At 57.0% G+C, this 15,955-nt stretch overlaps 1 protein-coding gene across 2 annotated transcripts in view; it reads right to left on the bottom strand.

Annotated features, from left to right (window-relative positions):
• Nucleotides 1-15,955, bottom strand: part of LOC104368253 (ATP-sensitive inward rectifier potassium channel 12) — a 35,132-nt gene that overhangs the window by 9,830 nt on the left and 9,347 nt on the right. Inside the window, exon 1 of one of the 2 annotated variants that reach the window (XM_032989041.2) lies at nucleotides 2,629-3,312. The exons of the other annotated variant lie outside the window; for it this stretch is intronic. The gene's annotated coding sequence lies outside the window, so the exon portion shown is untranslated. Of the gene's footprint in view, nucleotides 1-2,628; nucleotides 3,313-15,955 lie in introns of those variants that run through there. 2 annotated transcript variants of the gene reach the window in all.

Here is a 15,955-nt window from a genome sequence, read left to right as displayed (position 1 = left end):
CGCCTGCGGCTCGTACTTTATTTAGCACAGTTTTGTTTGGAAATACGCTTTCTCAAGTTCGCTGCAAGCTGAATTTCTGGTTTGGTTTTAATTTGAAGGCTGGAGCCCCACGCTGGCGCTGTGGGAGGCTCAGGCTGGGAGAGGGCTCCTGCAAACACGTGGAAACCAGCAGCTGGACAGGCTCTGCCGCGGGCTCCGGCTGGGGACTGCGGCCCCGTGGTCACCCTGCATTTCCTTCGGTGACAAGTGCCATCCTCCAGCATCACCCCGGCATCTCCCCACCACCATAACTGCCCCAGGGCGCTGGCGTTACAGGTTACATCCCCCCTCCCTCCCTCCTTCCTAGGACTTTCACACCCTTGACCATCACAGTTTCACCCCTGGGAACAGACTCAAAACTTCCCCTAATAACCACAACCCCTCAATCCCACTGCCAGCCCCAGCTTCGGCGCAGATAAACCTTCGCAGGATGTCGGGCAGGGCTGGGACCATCCCCTGCCGCTCGTGCCACGCGTCGTGCGCAGCGCTAATAGTGTTAACACGTAGGAAACAAAACAGGCCCGTCATATTAAGAGCGGGAAGGGATGGCCCACAGCTCCCCACGGGCTCGGAGCGCAGCGACGCCGCGGACTACCCCAGCTAACGAGCTGACATTAGAGGCAAGGACTCCTGCCACCAAACTGCAGCAACCAAACTCCCACCGCGGAGCGGTTTCCCGCAGAGAATCCAAGTGTCTCCAGCAATCTGCCAACTGCACAGCTAATTTTATTTATTTATTATTTTTAAAAAAGGGAGTTAAATGTTACAACAATATGCTGAACAGCCAGCGCGCCGGGAGAACGTGTTGAGTGCCAGGGAGGTCATTAGTTAGAGCTGACTGAATGTGTTGATGCCATTTATCAGCACATCTTTCCCCGTACCTCTGGAGGGGGACTCGTTTCGGGGCCATCAGGGCTGCTGTCACCCTCCTGCCACCTCCCAGCATGGATTTGCTCCCGGTTCGTGGGGGTGTGTGGGGAAGCGGGATGTGTTCAGGTGGGATCGACCCGGGTGGGGACTCGGAGGAGCTGAGGGGGGGGGGGGGGGGGAAGCAGGTCTCCTGGCTGCGGGGGCAGGAAGGGTGATGGTCTGGGAGGGGACAGTGCGAGGAGGTCACGCGCGGTGCTGCTGCCCGCCCTGTGCTGGGAGATAACACCGCTATCTCCCGCAGCGATGCCCTTCATGCCCCAGCAGCGGGACGGTGAATGTCAGTGGCGAGGAGGGAGCTCAGCTCCCGGCGCGGGGCCGCGGCCGTGCCGGCACAGCTGAGGGTTCCCAAACTGCTCCTGCTCAACCCATCCTGACAAAGCGACCTGGCACCCTGGGGGGGGGTTGGCCAGCGGAGCTGAGGGGCTCCCCCAGCTGCTATCGGCCCCCGATCAAGCACGCCCCCCACCATGCTGGGGCAGCACTGCTGCTTGAATAACTCCTCCGACACCCCATCTTTGGGCACTTCCAATAAATTAAGGGTCGACACAGGGCAGGGCATGCCCTGATGAATCCGGAGGATAAACGACCCCCTGCTTCCCCTCTGCTGCCAGGGTGGACAGACAGGAGGCTCCCACTACAACCCATTCCTAATGACAAGAAACTGCTCCATTTTGGCAAGGATATAGGTAGAAAACAGTCGCAGGCATGCAACCCTCCCCTGGACCCCCATGCACTCCACTAGTACCAGCAAGCAGTCGAGACATTGCCATCTGAGAACACTGATGGAGCATGCAGGAGGGAAACTGAGGCACGGGGAAAAAGAAAGGCCCTTGGCAGGGAGACTGGGGGCAACAGGGTGCCTGGAGAGGTGCTGGCTCGTCCCCGTCCCCCTGAGCCACGTGCAGATGCCACCGCGGGCATGGGAGGAGAAAAAGGGTCACGTGCAGCACTCGGCACCACTGTGGCCAGGTGGCCTTTGTGGGATGGTGGGCTTGTGCTTAAGCACCCTAAAACTCCTGCTAAATGTGCCCTGGATCAGCTGAGATCGGGAGAAAGATCTCTTCAGAGGCTGCAGTAGCACACAGTTGGTCCCCAACTCCATGGCATCACAGGGGGACCGAGCACCCCGCTCTGGCTGCCTCTGTGTGTGTTCCAACCCCAGCACCCAGCCCTGCCCTGGCACCCACACACGGCGATGTCAGGAAACAATGCAGCACCCACAGTCCCCCCCAGCCCCCAGCCAACCCTGCTGCCTCGCCAGCTCCTGAAATCCCATCTCGTCGGCTGTTTGTCTGTCTGCTAGCACCCATATGGCACGACAGCAGGACGTGGCTGGGGGTGAGGATGAGGGCAACAGGAGGTGAAGGCCTTAGCAGGGTTAATCCACATCGGAGGCTGTCAGAAGATGCCCCAAAACCCCAGAGGATGCAGCCAGGCTGCCCTGTCCCTGCAACAGCCGTACCCAAACCTCCAGGGTACCCACAGCCCCTTCTTCACAGCCCCCCGCAGCCCCCCTGCAGCCAGTCCCGGCTGCCCCGGCTCAGAGGACGGGTGTTAATACCCCAGCAAATCGCCCTGGGAAGGGGCAGAGCCCCAGCCACCCCCCCCAGGCGAGGGGGGGCTCCAGCCAGACCCTGGGAGGAGGGGGTCAGCCCTTACCTGGTGCGTGCCCGGGGGGGTCTCCCCAGCTCTCCCCGGCCATGGCTGCGGGGCGCAGGGTGCCCCGTTGCCCTGCTGCAGCCCGGGCAAGAGACAGAGAGTTTTAATTGAATTTCTAGATTATCCTGGGGGAGAAATTGTAATCTCCTTAAATCCAACCTCTGGTCGAGTCCCGTAACCTACTGTCCTGCGCTGGGGAAGGGATTTAGTGAGGGGGAGGGGAGGTTTCCCAGCCTGCTGATGCCCTGGACCCCGCTCCCTGCAGGATTTGTCCCACAGGACGTCAGATATCTGCCCCCAGCAGCCCTGTGGCCCTGGGAATTAAGACTCTGCGGCAGCGATACCCTGTCCCCTCTCCCCACGTCATGCCACAGTGACTGGGGGTATCCCGAGAGCCTCCCGGAGCCGGTGGGGCTGGGGCACCAGCGATGGAGTTGTTTGGTGCTGGGTGGAGGAAGGGAGATGGGCTACAGGGTTAGTGGGGTGTTTGGAGGGTGAAGATGAGCCCCCCTGAGTGGGACTCGTGGCTGGGGCTTTGAACTGAAATATCGCCTGGCCTGGCTGTGCCCGAGGTGCCGGTGGGATGTGCAAGTCCCCGTGCCAGTCCCCTTCCTTGCCTGGGCTGCAGTGGGTGCCTCTCTCCCGAAAAGCCGCACCCATGGCCCGCGTGGGCCAGGGGGTGTTTTTGGATGGGTGACCTTGGGGTGTCCCTGAGCCTGCCCCGTGCACTCTCCTCCATCACATGGCCCTGGTCCCTCCTGCGTGCTCCCAAATCTGGAGAGGTACCAGGCTCCAGCCCCAGCCCCAAACCGTCCCAGGGACAAATGCCAGTGATGGGGCCACGAGCAGATGATGGCAAGAGCTGAAATCAGCCGGTCACGCTCCTGCCTGCCCTGCGCCCTGGTTGTGCCGTAGCTGGGGCCTCTGCAGGGACGCGGGTTCCCGTCGGGAACGGCGGGTTCCCAGCCAGCACATGCCAAGAGGCTCGGGGGGAAAGCAACAACCCTGTCCCAGCTCTGGCCCTGGCCAAGGGGGGATCACCCGGCTGCTAAAAAGCGCCATGGGAAGGAAAAGAAAAGCGGGACAGAGAGGGCAAATGTCTTCGAGCAGATTTTATCACCCACCAGCTGGAGGTGAGCCGAGAGCTGTAGCGCTGAGAAGTTCCCAAGCTGCAGGTAGCACCAGGGCCGTGCTCAGCAGCATCCCTGGGGTATCACAAGCATGAATTATTTTAAGACCCTCCTCATAGAGAAACTGCTGCTTCCACCTTAGGGTTAGAGGCAGAAGAGGACGGATGCGGACACCGTTCAGCTCCAGCTTGCGCACGGCAGGACTAAACCTGCACCTTGCCCAGCTCCCACCAACGTCCCTTTCCCAAAACCCATTACACCCAAGGCGGGTTTTCCCACGGAATTCTGCTTTCATCCAATGCAAACCCCCTCCAGGAGCCGTGTCTCCTGCTCGAGGGAAAGCGCGTGTGTGGGCAGAGCCCGCGCCCGGGAAATGTTTATCCTGAAGGCGCGACGTGCGGCAGGTTGGGAGCGATGGGGCTGCCAGCCAGAGCCGATGGAGCCGTGAGCCGCGGGGAGAGCGACGCCGAGCGCCTCAGCACCGATACGGCTGCCGCCACTGCCGAGGCGCTCGGCGTCGCTCTCCCCGCCGCGATGTTCCGGCTAGAAATAGGCGCGGAGAGGAGTAGGATGAGCACGAGAGCCATCGACCACTCATCAGCATCCTCTACGCTTTTGGGGGGGCTTTAAACCCGTGGTTATTCCTTCCCCATCCAAGCATTAGCAATCGCTCAACTCTCGGTGAAAAATACAACCCGTGTCCCGCCATCCTGGGCAATTTTCCTGGCTCCTTGGCCGTGCCAGGGTAAAGCTGCCGTTTCCACCCCAGAAGCGGATGCGTTTCCAGCACCCTTCAGCATCACCGTGGGTTAAGGTGTCGGCAGAGCCCTAAACTTGACTTTTAACCCCAGAAGGAAGGAGATGGGGAGGAAGGCCATGTCACGCTCGGGCAGAACCACCCTCCTGGCTCTACTTACCCCGCGATCGCAGCGAGAGCCGCAGGTGCCGAGACCGATGCTGGCGACCGAGCGAGCAAGTGGGTGGTGGGGACTTTGCTGAGCAGCACGCTGCCGTCCCGGCTAATTGCTCCCGAGCTCAGATTACAGCCTCTCTTCTTCCCTACATGTACAGGAGCTGGCACCTCAGCTGTAGCTGTGGGGAGCCACCGCCAGCAAGGGAAACGTCCACCTTCGGTGGCCTTTCTAAGGGGCAGGGAGTGAAATTGCCATCGTGGCAGTGTAAGAAGCCCAAGATCCCTTAGTGGTCTTGGGGGACTGGAAGATAAACAGCTCGAAGGGGATTTCAGTGATTTTGGGAATGCGAAGGACCAACCAGCAGCAATTTCAAACCTGGAGGACCAGATGCTAGACTGGGGCAAGGCAGTTGGTGGTCCAAGGCAAGACCTTGGTTCTTTGAGCTTGCCATTTAGTGATGGCCATGACCCAAATCCCACCTTCTAGAGGAGGAAGAAAAATCTCCCTCCTTTTCTGTTGGGGGTGACAAACCCCCTGGCACACATGTGATGTTGCCCAGTATCTTCAAGACAAAAGAGGCCTTCGCACTGTTTTGCTGCTACTAGTTTTCCCCCAGCTCATGGCTCTGCCCACACCAATTCAAGAGTTTCAGTGTCTTGCAAATCCTGCAAAGGCTTCCTTCAACACTCTTGTTCCTCAAGCTGAACCTAGTTGGAGTCCTCCTTCCCAGAGGATACTGGGTTTCTGGCCTTGGGTTTCTGGTCTTTCCACCCTGCCCTGATGTCACCGCCGAGCTGGACACCCCCAGATTGCAGACATGACCCCAAACTCAAGTAGCTGCAAGGGTGGCAAAGGCAGGGCAAGGTATTTTGGGGACTGTCTTTATCTCCTGTGGTGAAGATTTAGCACAGGCGTTGTATAACACTGGGGGGGCTTGCTGCTCCCCATCCCCTCTCGCTGTCAGGGATCGGTGACTCAATTAATCCTCCCTCATTCCCTGCCTGTGGGTACCAGCCCTGGGTGCCCTCTCAGCCTGGCCCCGGCAACCAGAAGTCAAGACTCTGCCCCATGTCAGCATCTACCAGGGCTGGTACCCCACAAGCCAGGGGTGACATCCTGGGGTCACCCCACTGCCACTACCTGGGGCACCCACCTCGTTTGGGAAGCCCTGCGCAAATGGGGGTGGCCACTAAGGTACCCGCCGGGCAGATATGTTAAGTCCTTAAACTCCCTTCTCATTATTTCTGTGCCCCAGCCTCGGGTGCTGCTGTGAATCACTTCGTTACGGGGCCCAGCAGCTGCAGACCCTGCGGGCAGAGACCTGGGCATTTAAAAGGTCATTTTTAAACCAGTGAGTTTTGGCGCACACCCCGTTGTGTTCCCTCCTCTGCTCCTTTTCACGGCCCAGGTCACTGATGGTTGGCTTGCTCAGGTACACACTACAGAATCACAAAAGCAATTAAGTAGAAGCCAGGAATCCCTTTTTTTTTTTTTTTTTTTTTTTTTTTTTTTTTTTTTTTTTGCCAGCCCTAAAAAAACAACCCCCACGTGTGTTCCTGGGCAACCCTACAATAATAAACAAGGTGAGTGCAAAGCCCAGTGTTGGCAAGCCCAGGCACGGCTGTGCGTGTACACGTGGGTTGACAAGGAGCACGGCACCGTTTCTCCAGCAAGCAAAACCAAAATGCTGCCAAGAGAAGATTTCAGGGGGGCAAAGGTGGTGGCAATACTGCTGCCGGCCACAACAGCCGACCTAACCCTGGGGTCCCAGTGCTGCCCAGCAGCATCCCGCAGAGGTGTAAAGCCAGACGTCACGCAGCACCCCGGCATAGCCGGGTGGCCACGGGCAGGGACGGGGGGAAGGTGCTCTGCAGCTGGGGCAGCGGGTGGGTCTGGTGGCACTGGGGAGGGTGAGACACGGTGACCTGCCTCCAACCCCCCCCCCCCTCCCAGTGAAAAGCCACACGGAGAGTTACACAACACCGCCCCGGCCGCCCTTGGCTGCGTGCGCCGTGCACGCTCCTATCGACGCAGCCCCGGCCGCCCTCCAACATCCCTGCGGGGAGATAACTTTGTAAGTGGTGTAAATGCAAGTGAGTGTGAGCGGGGAGGGGGGACCCTGCTCCGGCTCCCTGCCCGCCCCCCCCTCCAGTCCCTGACCTCCTGCAGCGGTCACCAGTGATGCTCGGGACTGATCCCGCTGTCCCCCAGCTCGGCCGTGTCGATGGCAGGGGGGGGTGTCAGGAGGGCTATGACGGTGTTGGGGGAACAGGGCGAGCACCCACCGCCAGCACCCTGCTGCAAAAACACAGCGGCTACGGCACCGCACGGCCCCAACCCAGGGGTTTTTAGGATATGCCAGAACGATGCAACAAATTCAAAGCTGGGGGACGTTAACACCAGATGAGGTCAAGGTAGTCAGTGCCCGCAGGCAGGACCTTGGTTTTTTGAACTTGCCGTTTAATGACGGCCATGACCCAGAAAGATCCTCCAAGCCTTTCCCAAGGGAGGAAGAAAAATCACCCTCTTTTTCTGTTGGAGGTGAAAAACACTTGCTGGTCCCACTGGTGCTCATGCCAGCAGCAAGGAGCCCTCCCCTTGGCATAGCAGCAGGGTGCAGCAGGGTTGCTTCTGTCCATAGAGAGGGGGAAACTGAGGCACGGCAGCTGGATGGGCCCGAGCATGGGACTGGCTGCAGCCCATGGCATCGCCTTCCCCCCAGCCCCGCCTGGCCCGAGGTCGAGGTATGTATAAAGCCGATAATGGAGCAGAAATAATTTTTCAAACGCCGAAGTTATGTAACCTCTCCTTGCCCTCCATGGACATTGTCTGTAATTATAGGCTCGGTACGAGGTGGGGGGAGCCCTCCGTGGTGGGGGGGACCGCAGCTGGCGTCACCCCAAAGGGCTTCACCCTCCTCTCCCTCACCGCGATGGGTCCCCAGGGCCGGGAACCGCTGTGGCCCCGTGGGATCCCATCCCTGAGGGACCCCGGTGGCATCGTGGCCGGTGCCCCCACCCAGTGTGGGGCAGCCCAGGTTTTTTGGCTGGGCTCTGGGTGGCTGAGCCCCCACCCCGGGGTGCGCACACCCCTCCAGCCCATCCCAGCATGCGCTGGATGTCGAAGCAGACGACAGCCCAAGCACGGCTGACATTGCCATGGTGACTATCAACCACTGCTGCTGGGAGGACTCGTGTGGGAGATGCTGCACCAGCACCTGCCCCCACAAAGCACTGACACCCCCCCCCCCCCCCAGCGACTGCCCTCCACCAGCCCCATTTCCACCACTTTCAGCCCCATTACACCCACTAGCACCTCGCAAAACCTCCTCCATCACCTCACAGCTGCCTCCAACTCCACCAGCCGTGCCTCAGTTTCCCCAGCCCTGTACTTGCCACCCGGGGGGGGGAGGGGCTGGTGTGCCCTCCCCGGGATATTTTTCTCTCTCCCAACTTCGGCCAAGGCGGCAGAGTTGGAGGGATGCTGAGCGAAGGCTCCGTCGCTGTGGCAACCCGTCGCGGCCGTCTCCAGGCGACCGCCCAGGGATGCTGCAGAGCCGCTCTGGAGGCAGGGCGAGAGGGACCAGGGTGGGGGGGGGGAGGTATCCATAGGGATGCCACCCCACACACACACACACACACTCCCTTAGCAAAACTACAGCCTGGATCGTCGTAACAGTGCATAAAAACACCCTGAAAACAGCCACTGGTTTGATTTAGGCAGGCAGCTGAGCACCAACAATCTCGTGGCACCCCAGGCTGGCTGGCAGCGATACCAGGGGGATGCTCCCGGGCGGGCGCGGGGCCCCGCCGTTTTCAGGGACACCTGCAGGGCTGTGGAAATAATTGCTGGTAATAAGCCTGTTAGCCTCTTAACCCTCATTAAGCAGCTTAGGGGGGACACGCGCCATTATACGCAAACCTGGAGGTGGAGAAGGCCCTTGTCAGGGCACGGGGGTGTTACTGCTGGGGCCAGGATTTCAGTGGGTGCTGCAAGGGGGGGGCACGGCTCCATCCCTCACCCCAACAAGCTCCCCTCCTGCATCCAGCCCCCCCCACCGTGTTGCTCTTTGCCAGCCGGGACCAGCAGCAGCTCCCGACGGCGCTGAGCAGCGGGCAGGGATGGTGGTGATGGGTCGTCACACCTGTGTGACGAGCGTGGGAGGTCTCAGCCGCAGTCACGCAGGCGGGGGGAGAGGGGTGGCTGACGGCGCGGGGCGATGGCCTGGCCAGTGCCCCACACCGCGGCTGGGAACGGAGTGGGACATTTCTAATCACTCCAGTTGGAAAAGGTCCCATTTTTACATTTGCTAAATTAAAGGATGGCCAGCGTCTGATGCCAAGCCCAGGCTCCCTTGGAAATTTAAACTAATGACAGTGAAGAAAATGAGCTGAAACCAGAGCACAAACGCTCCCACGTTATCCAGCCGCACCAGCCCTGACCAGCAATGACTGTGGAAGGGTTTAGATGACAGCTTGCAAAGCACCAGCCATCCCAAAGGTCTCAACTTTTTGCCCCAAAATGCAATCTTGCCCACTCTATTTGGTCAAAGAGTGCATTACTGGCACCCAGACAAATCAGGCTGCTGTGCCGGGGTCCCCAGCGAGATCCCCATCCTCCTTCAGCCTCTCAAAGGACAAACATCTCCCTCTTTCACGGATACAGCTGCTCTAGGCACCAGAGTTTCCATCAGCACGAGGTGGAAGGAGGGAGAGCAGAGTGGCGAGTGCGATGTCCGGATTCCTCCGGATCTGGTGATTCCTGCAGCTGGCTCCGTCCTGCCCGGCCCCGCGCAGGCAGGCGGGGGGGGGCCCGGCGGAGCACCGGGGGCTGCCGGCTGCCCCGCACGGCCCCTTCACTGCCCCTCTCCCTGACGGAAATACCTGGGCTCAGGCGAGGGTTTCGGTCCCCAGCGCTCTCCAGGCTCTGCTGGGGCATCTTTGTGCTGCAGCTGAGCAAAACCACAGGGTGGTGTGTGGTTGCTTGTTTTTTTGGGTTTTTTTTTTTTTTTTTTTTCTTTTTATAATTTTCTCTGCGAGATAAAATTAAACAAACAAGCCCTTCTGGGAGCAGTGTGAGGAAGGGAGCCTACTTTCCTACAGATGTGCGTGTCCTCAGCTATTACAACTGCCAAATTAAGCTTTCCTTGTGGCTGGGACATTTGCATGATCCTCCACCTTCGCCTCCTGCAGTTTTGCTAGTAGGAGGCTGGCTCACTCTGCCTCTCCATGAGGTCATTACCCAAACACCTATTTTTCACAAAAGCATTGAGAATGGGTTGGTTTTTTCCCTGACCTCACCACCTCACCATCAAATTAGAGCAGTCTCAAGCACAAGGCTGGGAGTGCTCGGTAAAGCGGCATGCGCTGGTATAGAATAGAATAGAATAGAATAGAATAGAATAGAATAGAATAGAATAGAATAGAATAGAATAGAATAGAATAGAATAGAATAGAATAGAATAGAATAGAATAGAATAGAATAGAATAGAATAGAATAGAATAGAATAGAATAGAATAGAATAGAATAGAATAGAATAGAATAGAATAGAACGCAGCCAGACATCTCCCAGGGGCTGGGGCTGCTGAGGAGGGCAAATACTGGGGGGTCAGGAGCAGAGTGGGGACTCCTGGCTGCCCTCTGAGCCCTGGCTGCAGCCCCCAAACCAAAAAGGAACGGCCATGGCATGAAGATTTGCAAACACCCAAACTTTCCAGCTTTGTCTGATTCGGGAGCCAGCACAGAAGCTGTTGCCATAGCTTTGCAGACCACCGGTGGGTTTTGTAGTGCAATCTGGACCATGGATCTATGCAAATCCCCAAGGCAGAAGTCTTTATGGAGGCATATGACAACCAAAAAAGAATAGCGCTCAGTGCTCTACTCCCACACGCCACCCCCCAACTTCACCATCATTTAAATCAGTCTTAAGTTGGAAGAATTCAAATCAACACTGTCGTCACAGAGCCAAGCAAAGAGGTGACACAACTTGGATGCTGCCAGGGAAATTGCCCCCCTGAGACTCCAAACCCACCAGCCTATCACTTTTTGAAGCCCCATCGAGGAAAACAAATGAACTGGCAACCCGCTGCCCCCAGCCCTCCATCCCCTCTAGCCAGGGCTGCCAGAGAGATTTCCAACCAGCCTTTCCTCTGGGATCAATGAGAGGGGGACCACAGGGAGAAAAAAATATCCAAGACATGCTGCTGAAGCTGGAGAGACACAGTTGGGAAAAAAATCAAAGCTTCCAAAGAGAGAGATGCCAATGTTGTTCCCAAGAGAAAGAGGACATTCCTCTCTGAGGGGGAGGAAGGGAGGAGGAAGGCTCGTATCACCTCTTTCAGCTAGCTGGCATAGGTGCTCAGGGGGCTCTGTGCACAGCAGCCTGCTCAGATGGCTTGTCCCCACCGTTCAATGCTGCAGACACAGATGGCATTGCTACTACTGACTTTTTTGCTGTGTTTTGGTTGGGTTTTCTTGTTGTTGTTTGTTTGTTTGGTTGGTTTTTTTTAACTCTAAAAGCATGTTTTCAATTTGGGGGAAAGGTTGCCGGGTTCTGCCAGCATCCAGGCAGATGCAGAGCCGCTCTCCGGGCTCCTGGAGACCTCCCTGCCTTCCTGCACCACACGCCCAGACCCGCCGTGGTCTCAGGGGATGCGGCTTGGCATTGGCAAACTCCTCGGGGCTCTCAGGGGAATCAAGCAGGGAAGAAGCTGGAGGGGAAAAACGATACTTTGCTGTCGCCATAAACACCAAAATCAGGTCCCAGTCCAGAGGGTGTAGGATCGACAGTTTAGATTTTGCTTGCAATACATTTTTGGGTTGCGGGATTGAGCTGGAAGCAAGTAGGGGAGATATTTCAGTGCACTCCCGATTGCTGCCCTGAAACTGCCCAATTTGGCTAGTTCAGCATAATTTCCGCAGCAAGTTGTTCGTGCAGCAAGTTTTATACCTGTGCCCTTGGGCAAAGCCCTGACAGCATCCTTTGCTGGGAATGAGCTACCTGCCTCTTCAAGGCAGCACCTGGGGGGGTGGGAGGGAGAGGAGGACGGGCAGCAGAGTTGGCCCAGCTATAAATAACCCCATGGAGAGGAAACAGGAGAAAAAGCATCAAACAGAAGCCAATAAATCCATGGAGACGGGTTCGGCTATGGGTGCTCGGTGCAAACAGCTCCTCATGCTCCCTGTGACCCCACAGAATCGGGCACAACAGAAAATGGGATCATTGGCAGCTCAGCTGAGCAGGATCCAGCCCAGCTATGGCCTTTTTATGAGCAGCACATCAAACCGCCCCAGAACCCTGGGCAGGGTGGGCAGTACCCAATGCATAGTTTATGGCAAGACCCCGTTCACTCTGCTTTATTCAAAAAGAGAAAGGGGAGAAAGGGGAGAATCAAATTAAGGAGAGTAAAATTAAGGCGCCTGTTGGACCATGCCAACACATCACCAGCCTGGCTCCTGGTGTCACCAGCACTGAACACGCAGCGATCCCATCCCCGAAAGCACCAGCAAGCTGTGATATAGCCTGTGTTTAAGGCAATCATTATTTGCAATCTGTGATCCTGGAGAAAAAGGCAGGAAAAGCAACTTCCCATTCTTACCGATAAAAGGGGAATTGCAGAGGCTCAGCAAGCACGGTGACCAGCAGGTAACAACCAGCTGTGCTGGAGTGATTCATCCTAAACAAGATAGATTTAGTCAAACTAGCCTAGAATAAGGCAGGGAAAACAGCCCAGAATTTGCCCTGCTGATGCCTGCCAGGTGTTAGCCCATGGACACCATGGGGTCAGTAATGAGGAGACAGAAGAGGATCATCCCGACCACTGCTTTCCCCTCCGCCTCCAGACAAATAAGTGAAAAGCTTCAATCCCAGCTCCCGCCTTTAGATACTGCACCGAAACACACGAAGAGGGTTTATTTTCCCCTCTTTTCCCAGCCCACCTTCCTGAAGCACATCAGTTCCCATCCCCAAAGGCTACCAGAGGAGCCGGGGACCAGGCACTGCTCTGCAGCATCCACTGGACTAGTTTTCCCCAGAAATTTATCTGAGCCACTTCAGTTTTGCTTGTGTGTAACTTATTATTAAAGCTGAGCAAATAATTCAGGGCAAAAGCTCCAGGAACAACGTTTCGCCTTTTCATTTTCTGCTCTCGAGCTGTCTGCAATTTTCCCAGCGCTCAGGAATGATTTAAAGACCTGTCTCTGGACAGGAGCGCCTTGCTGCGATGACGGCTGCGAGTGTTTGATGGCCCGAATTTCACGTGTGCAGATGAGGACAAGCCGGACACGTAAGGATGGATGAGTCTTTCCTGGTACCCTAATTAGAAAAGCAGTATTTGCAAGTGGGTTTGGGGGTTTTTTCCCATGTTTGATTCCTGAAAACACTTTGTGCAGAGTTAACAACTGTCTGATCGTTAGACAAGGCTCGATGAGCGCTTTGCTTTATAGCGCATCATTTTTCCAGATGATAGTACCAACCCGAACACAAGATTTCCATGGAGCACCTCGTTCCCAGCCCCTCTTTGCATCCCAAAACCTCACTAAGGACATGGGAAAGACGTGAGGAGGATGGGACCATGGGCAGAGCCGTGGGGCCGTCGGGCTGTGATGGCTCTGACCTTCCAGCACCGCAGCCATCCCAGGCATTTGCTTCCTCATTAGCAGAAAGGTTGGGGAGAACGGATCGACTCTGTGCAAACTCCCCGTGGTGCTTGCATGACGCAGGCTGGCAAAGGCAGCTCGCCCTGATGCTTGGGCAAGCGCCAGCTGGAAAAAAAAAAAATAAAATAAAGCAAGGAGGGTAGAACCATGCTCCCAGTTTGAGGTGCAGGGGTGCCCAAAGCAGAGGTGCCCATAATTGGAGTAAGAAGCTGTCCCCCGCCAACCCTGTTCACCTGTCCCTGGGAATCCCACACTGGGGTAAAGCAGAGTCTGTCCATATGAACTGTTGACTGTAAGAAATACCCTCGACCCTTCTCCCGGAGGACAAGGGCTGCTGTGACCCCAGACACTCATCGGGGATGCTGAAGGGGCTGAGAAAGGGGCACACACACACATCCCCGCCCAGAGCCAGAGCGCCAGCATAGGGGGCAACCACGTCTCGTTTGGGGACACGGCCCTGGAGAAAGGAACAGCTCCCAGGTTTGGGCAGGGCAGCCGCTGCCACCCGGTTTGTTTGCTTCCAGGACGGAGCAAACCGATGACATTAACCTTCCACTGTAAATACCCCCCCCCCGAGAGCAGCTCATGTGCGAGACACAAGGAGCCATTTCATGCCCCTCAGCACCCGAAAGGAGCCAGAGCTGCTCTCGGGGCCATCCCAGATGTCTGAGCCTGGGGATCCATTAGTCCCTGCTGGAAACCCCTCTCCAGCCCGACGGTTTTCTCCTCCCATTGTGTAATTGCACTTTGTCAAGCAAACCCAACCACTGGCGCTGCATTTTCTCCAGCAGCACTGCTCTCCAACAACCTTTTCCTTATTCCCTTCACTCACTCCGGACAGTCACCGAAGCATCCAGAGAGGGAGAGACAAACACAACACTCATTCCACCCATAAAGCAAAACCCAGAATGAAAAAAGGGAGGAAGAAAAGCACAGAGTGGTGTCAGGTGCCTCTCCCCAATCCACCCCTCCCAGTTTGCCTGTGGGGGTTTGACAAAAGTGCTTTTTGGCTGACAAAATGATTACAGGGTGCCGAGACAGTAAGTTGCACATGGATTTCTTTCCTGCATTTCAAGCAGGGCGAGGACATGGCTGCAAAAGCAGCTGCACTTCTGGAGGGGTCACAGTGGTGGGGGAGAGGGGAGGAGGCAGGAGGGGGGATTTGGGGAGAGGAGGATGGACGGATATTTTCTGCTCAGGAAAAAAGCAAGAAGAGAGCAGATGGGAGCGTGCGCGAGTGTGAGAAACCAAAGGCAGGCGATGCTGCAGGTTCGCTGTTGGAGTGGGGATGGGTTTGGGAGGATGGTGGTGCTGGTGTCCGGACCAGCCCAAAGTGGGAAGGGGAGAAGCTGGAGCTGCTGCCCACCCTGAGCAGGGTCAGCTCCTTTAGCCTGGCTATGAGGTAGGATTCGGGCAGCAGCAGCGCTGGGAGCTCGTGTGCATCTCCCTGGTGGGAATATAGCCTGAACAGGGCAGAGCGAGGTGCCCTGGGCACACTTGGACTCCCCGTCCCCGCAAGCAGTGGGTGCTGGGCAGCAGGGAGGAGGAGAGGAGGATTTCAGCTCCAAACTCAATCTGGTGGAGAACTTGGCCTGCTCCCCGTCAAGCTGAAAATAGCACATATGTAAGGACGTGCACGCAGTGCTGGCTGTGTCCTCGCCGAGCGCTTCCTTCCTGCTGCGCTCCATGCAGCGCCCCGGCCCTCCGCCTGCCGCCTCCGGCCCCCCGCAGCCCCCACATCCCCCCCCCATAGGGGCCAGGTCTTGGGCAAGAGATTTTTTTTTTTTTTTTTTTTGGTAGCTCCTTAGAGCATCCTTATTTCAGCAAAGCGGGGCCGATGCACAGATGCGGAGCTGGAGCCCGGCCCTTTCACCTTCAGCCGCATTTCATGTTTACCACGAGGTCCGGCCGGCAGCGGCATCCCCGCCGTTATCATCTGGAGTGGGCGAGGACGAGCGTGGCTCACGGTGGGAGCCGAGCTTTATTAGAAACAGGCATCTGGCTCCAGCCCCACCGGCAGCTGCCGGCCTGGGCTCGGGCTCAGGATGGGCCGGCAAGCACGCACAAGCACCCAGGCAGCTGCGGCAGCAAGCGGGGAACCTCCACGAGTCCCCAGTATTTCTCCAGATTTTATCTCCAAACCCACTACTGGCTGTGGGAAAATAAAGATATCACCCTCCTCTGCGGGAGCATGGGCTGCCCGGCCGGGGTCGAGCCCCAGCCCTCAGAGGGATGGTGAACTAACAGAGCGTGCAGCAAGCTGGAGGATGGAGATAACCCCAGCAGCAACCAGAGCTCATTCCTGCGGCAGAGATGGAAGAAAAGAAGCCGAGCTCCCCGCGGAGCGCAGGGATAATGGGAGAGTTTTGTGGGACATCGGCTGCAGCTCTGAGCACAGCTTGTGCAAAGCACCACTCCTCTCCCATTCTTGTTTTAAATGCACCTTAAAAAAATGTTCCCCTAAAGGGCAAGTACCCCAGGATGGAGGAAATATAGGGTTTCTCTGAACGAGGCTTACGGGGTGATAACTTGGGGGAACTAGTAAGTGAAAAAAAAAAGGAAATAACACCAGAGGCTGGGAAGAGATGTCCAGGCAACCTGCATGGTGCTTGGCGTACGGCAGAT

The sequence above is a fragment of the Tyto alba genome, unplaced genomic scaffold (assembly GCF_018691265.1).
Source record: "Tyto alba isolate M040663 unplaced genomic scaffold, T.alba_DEE_v4.0 Super-Scaffold_28, whole genome shotgun sequence".
Lineage (NCBI taxonomy): Eukaryota > Metazoa > Chordata > Aves > Strigiformes > Tytonidae > Tyto > Tyto alba.
This window is presented reverse-complemented; position numbering and strand designations above follow the sequence as displayed.